This window comes from Amphiprion ocellaris, chromosome 21 (assembly GCF_022539595.1).
Source record: "Amphiprion ocellaris isolate individual 3 ecotype Okinawa chromosome 21, ASM2253959v1, whole genome shotgun sequence".
Taxonomy (NCBI): domain Eukaryota; kingdom Metazoa; phylum Chordata; class Actinopteri; family Pomacentridae; genus Amphiprion; species Amphiprion ocellaris.
The window spans coordinates 14,983,854-14,989,922 of NC_072786.1; positions in this window are offsets into that span (position 1 = coordinate 14,983,854).

A 6,069-nucleotide genomic window follows, 5' to 3' on the forward strand; every position below is an offset into this window, starting at 1 on the left:
ATTACTAGACTGCTGCATCATTTATTATTTAAACAATTTGAGTACTTCATACACTATCTTTATTTGCCCTTTTTAAAAAAATTCATTTTACCTTTTTATTCCCAGAATATTGCAGTGTCAATATCTGCCATGATAAAGGTATTTTTCCATATACCTCAGCAGTGCTGCCTGACCGCCTCCTCACACTTTTTGGATGCTGTACAAACCTCCATACTGGCACCTTTGTTTGGACATCAGACACAGAGAACAGCTGACACATGACTTCAGCCAAGTGGCCTGCCATGGCATCCCTCTGCCCGCTGCTCCAACCTTGACTCTGCCCTCCAAGATTCCCAATAGGGGGCAGCCTACATTTCCCAGCTACGCTCACTTCTATCGGCCTGCTTTGTATATCCAGAGAAAAGCTTTAAGGCTGCTTTTTCCTTCCCTTCTGTTTTATTTTGTTATGGCCTCTTTGCCCTTTACAGTTTTAATTAAATGCATATGTTTGTCCTACCTTGTAGGCCCTCATAAGCAGGTACAAGACATACAGAGAAAAGCACAGATGGCCAAGTTAAAAAGTTCAAGTTACTAAAAATGCCCTCCACTCAGCGGATTAATCTGCTGCTGTCGTGAGTATTTGTGGCAGCAGGCGGGTGTGTGTTTGTGTGATCTAAATAAACTAAAGTGTGTGTTCATGGTAAAGAAGGAACATGTCAGTCAGAGACTCACTGATGTGTTTTCACAGTTTTTTGGCAATAGTAAGGATGTAAACAATTACCCCTACAGAAAAATCACATGAATTTCGCACGGGAAGCGTGATTTTGCAACACTTTTAATGGGATATATGTGTGAAACCCATGTGTATCCCCATGTGAGTGGATTACATATGGAAAAAAATAATTTATCATCACTGCACCAAGTAGCTATATAGTCTTTTTGCACAAGTCAATGGTCAAAGCTCAAGGTCACACTCCAGGGCTCCTGGGGCAGATAGAGGTTAAGCTTGGCAGTGCTGTGGCTTGAACCCTGAACTTGTGATTAGTAACCCAGATTCTCCACTGAGCCAACGCTACCCATAACCTATTTAGAGGGAAAGACAACAATCGCTACAGGACATAGTGATGCTACTACAGATAAATGTCACAGCAACTGTATGTCACCAATTTCACTATAAACTATGGGAAAGTCCCTCAGGAAAGTCTGCAGACATGCAGATTCACAGTAAGAGCACACAATAGTATCAAAAAGTCCACATCAGAGCCCTCATGGAGTTGAACACTGGAGGGTCTGACAGTCAAAAGTCCTCACTTACTGAGCTGGAATGCAAGTCTGTGAGTCTATGAGTATAAACATTTGAACTGGGCTAGAAACAGATTCAGACTGTGTTCGAAATCACTCACTACACACCATGTAATGCATTTTGTATACAGGATACTCAAAATATCCTTCATGCAATGCACAGCCAATGGTCATTTACCAAGCCACATGTACCATCATGCATTTACACAACTTCTGACAGCTATTTTCCATCCATTCAATACACTGCTTTGTCCTCTGTTAACACTTAAATTCTACAGAATATATCTTTTCTAAATGTGTAGCATCCCGCGACCCTAACGAGGATTAAACGGTGTATAGATAATGGATGGATGGATAAATGTGTAGCTTGTCAAGAGGAAAACAGGCATGAGACAAATCCATGAGTTATCGCGCGAAAATACTGAAATTAAAAATAATTCGTATTACTATATTTAATGGAAGCAGAGCGATGTATCACAACACAAATAAAGGGGAAAAAAAAGCTATTTTCATATGTTAATTATGGAAAATACACTGAGTATAATATGTATTTATCAGAAAAATGCCAGTCAGTTCAGTACCCTGGCCAGCATCAAGGTAATGTTTGTCTGTTATGAGTAGTGTCTGAAAGTGATTCTTTTACGGAAATCCCTTCATAGTTCACCAGATAGTGGTCCCTATATAAGGTTTAATATTAGCAACCTGCTTTTGAGGATGACGTGGTTCTGTTAACTTTATTAGATAATGACCTTAAACACACAGTTGAGTGTGAAGCAGCAATGTGCACCCTTATTATCTAAATTAGTCGGGTAAATATACACCATTAATAGTATTGTAGGTTCTTAACCTTAATATATAGTTCCTTGAGATGACACATGTTGTTAAAAATGGCACTATATAAATAAATTTGAATCAAATGAATGTTTGAATTGATCAGGAAAATTTATATAGGCAATACTGGAGGGCCTCAACCTTAATATTTAAATTAATTTGGTAAATTTATATAATAAACAATGGTGTGGGTTCCATTTTTGACATTGTGATTTGATTTGCAATGTAATTTTTGCTTCAGTTCAATATTTACTGCAAAGGATTTAAAACAGGTGTTGAATTGTTATGTGAAAGTCTAAGTGCTGGGTCAGAAATGCTGTATTGTAAATCCTATGTTGCAGCATTTGTGATTTGATTGTTTTAACTCAGATCAACTAATTGTTCAGTCCTGATTTAATTTTTTTTCCCTTTAAAGGCTTAGTAATTACTTTAAACAAGAAAAAAAAGTGTTTTTTGGGGGGACTATTAATAGGATCTATTTTGAAAAAAGAAAATTTCAGCAATGACTTTGTCCACAAGAGGTCAGCAGAGCTTTATTTTACACAGAAGAATCCTGCATGTACACAAAATCTTCATAAGAAAAGAACATAGAGCATCATTTACTATTGCAGGGTAAAGTGTAAGCTTTCTTTGATAGAAGAGAGTCACGAGTAGTCTAAAGAATAGGCCTGGTAGAATATGTCTGGATTAAAATGAGATTATAAAGTGGCTCTGGTGTGGAGTTAGGGTGTGGTAATCCAGTTGACAGCTTCAGCAGCATCTCAATCATTTTAAATCCTTTATTCGTGTTGCAGACTGAGTCCAGCAGGGGGAGGAAGCAGCTCACAACACCGGAGTCAGCATGAGGCCAGGAGACGCTGCTATTCTGCAGCAGCCAGAGTCAAGTTAGCGGAAATCAAAGCAGGAGTTACTAAATAATAGCATCAAAAACAATGGTCCTTGTGGAGGAATTGTGAATGAAAACATTGTGAGGGAGCCTTGCACAAAGAGAGCCATGCACACTGACTGATTTGCATGCCTTTAATTGTGGAAACAAACATTTTATTATGAAAGTGGCACTTTTTGCAGTGGGTTTTATGAGACAACAGACACCCTGAGTGCATATAATAATATATGAACGTTCTCCTCAAGTACTCCTCAAAAGAGGATTAAATCAGCACCAGGGACAAACAAAACAACTTTTTTAGGACTAAAATGTATTTATTTTGAGCTGCTCAACATTTTTCAGTTCAATTCAACTTTATTAGCACCAATGCACAACCTAAGTCATCTCAAGGGAATTTACATAATACCTTGAAGACGTTTAAATATCATATGAAAGAAAGAAACTCAACAAATCCAAAGATTCTCTTTGAACAGGCTTTTAGTGATCGCAGGGAGAAGAATTGCCCTTTAACAGGAAGAAACCCCCAGTCAAATCCCAGCTCAGGGAGTGTAGTCGCAGGAGGACAAAGAGGAAATTATAAAGGATAACAGATTAAAATCAAACAACCAACCTGTAACAGGTCAGCAAACACTGGGGAGGTTGGTGAGGATAGTAACTGCACATCCGTGTGTTCTGATAAGAAAATATAGTCGGAAACGTGTAGATGATATCCAAAATATTTCAGCTGATACGCTGGTGCAGCTTTTGTTTTACAGTCCTGGCTCTATCCTTCGCTTCATTTGGTTTGAAATAATTTGAATGCTATGCAAACTGGTTCTGTTATATTTGTAAATCTTTTCAGTTTTACAAGACAATATGAACCTGAAAGCATAAGTCTTATTATTATGCAGCATGTTTAACAAATAACACTTCAGGTATATTTTTATTTACAAAACTGTACTGTGATGCTAGCACTGCTAAGTAATACTGCTGTTTCTTCATTTTTAGCAGTATCAAGTCATATCAAGTCAGAAGAGTTTTAACTGTGCTATTAGCTTAGGTTAGCTGGACAAGAACTAGCTACAGCTAAACAATAGTGTACTTTTTAGGCTACAGTGTTTACTTTTGCCTGCAATTAAATATCTCATGGTTTACTGTGAATTTAAAGAGATATTTCCGTCTTCTGTTTGTCAAAATTTCAACTGCTTTAAAAAAAAAATCATACACTGTGATAGCATATGGCTAATTAGCACTGCTATGCAATTCTCAAACTTCGACTCCTTTGTTTTTTTTTAGCATAAATGTCCGATACTGTATTTGTAGCCATCACCTGAAAATGTAAAGGACTTTTATTGGGCTCTTATTTTAAAATAAATGAGGTGGAAACAACAAAAATCTTTTTTTTAATGAAGGACTTTTAGCTGTAGCACTACTTAGGTGCTACTAGGTTAGCTGGAGGTCATCTAGCTACAGCTAGTATAATATGCTAGCTGCAACTGAAAAGTCATTAATGCACTTTTTTCTTACAAATCTGCTTTATCTATCTATCTACTAAATATTTTAATGGTTTGCTGTGAGGGCTGCACAGTGGTGTAGTGGTTAGCACTTTCGCCTTGCAGCGAGAAGATCCCTGGTTCGCGTCCCGGCTTTCCCGGGATCCTTCTGCATGGAGTTTGCATGTTCTCCCTGTGCATGCGTGGGTTTTCTCCGGGTACTCCGGCTTCCTCCCACAGTCCAAAAATATGCTGAGGTTAGATGTAGTTTACCACCACCGAGTGAGAATGTGTGAGTGAATGAATAATGGATTCAAGGTGAAGTGCTTTGAGTGCCTTGAAAAGCGCTATATAAATCTAATCCATTATTATTAATTGATCATTCTAAATTGCCCGTAGGTGTGAATGTGAGAGTGATCCAGCCCCCCCCGCGACTCTAGTGAGGATTAAGCGGTGTATAGATAATGGATGGATGGATGGTTTGCTGTGAATTTAAAGCAATTAATCTGTCTCACGTTGGACAAATAACATTTAAATTAAATTTTTATTTGCAATATTGCACTGCGACACTATATAGCTATCTAGCAATACTTTGCAATACACAGACAGCTGCTCCTTGATTTTCTTTGCATTATTTTTCATGCCATGTAGGTAATGTATTTATGAACCTTTTAATGTGTTCTCATTTTGAAATATATAATTTTGAAATATTTAAAAGTCCTGTTTTTTTTTGTTTTTTGTTTTTTTACAGAGAAATCTTAGCTATAGCATTAGGTTAGCTGGAAGACAACTAGCTACAGCTAATATAACATGCTAGCTACATTAGGAAAATAAAGTATTATTTCTTAGAAGTCTGCTTTCTCCTTTATTAAGATATTTCGTGGTTTGTTGTGAATTTAAAGAGATTCATCTGTCTTATGTTGGACAAGTAACATTTCAATTACATTTTTATTTACAATTTTGCTCTGTGACACTACATAGCTAACTAGCAATATTATGCAGTACGCAGACAGCTGCTCCTTATTTTTTATTGGGGAGCTGACTGACTTTGCGTATGCTTTTACATTGAAAGCGACGTTGCATCCTCCCCTGTGCAAATTTAGCGACGTTGACGCACCTCCAGCAGCACAAGAAGCACTTTGTCTCGGCGGAGGGGGGTGTTGACAGGAGAAAGAAGGGGGAGGTGGAGGGAGAGTGAATTGGACTGGCCCGGCTCATTTGCACCCCAGACCCTGCTGCAGGACAGCGGAGGCCCGGAGGAGGTTACCGAGGAGGGCTGCGGAGAAAAGGGGGATCTCCAGGTGCACAGGACACGAGGGGCACCCTCGGGGGATTCGGGATGCAGCGGGACGCCGGGCTCGGAAGCAGCCCGCTCGATTCCTCACATTCCGCAGGGCTGTAATGATGGTGGTGATGCACCGAGAGCAGAGATTCAGCCCGACACACTGCAGCACAGCCCCGCAACCCGGCAGGGACAGATGCAAAACTGGATTTCCATGCCGATGCTTGAGCCAAACAAGCGGGTAAAGCTAGACCACCTTGCGGCTCCATTCATGCTCGTCGGCGGGGATGCGACGGAGGTTTGCCGCGGACGGAGAG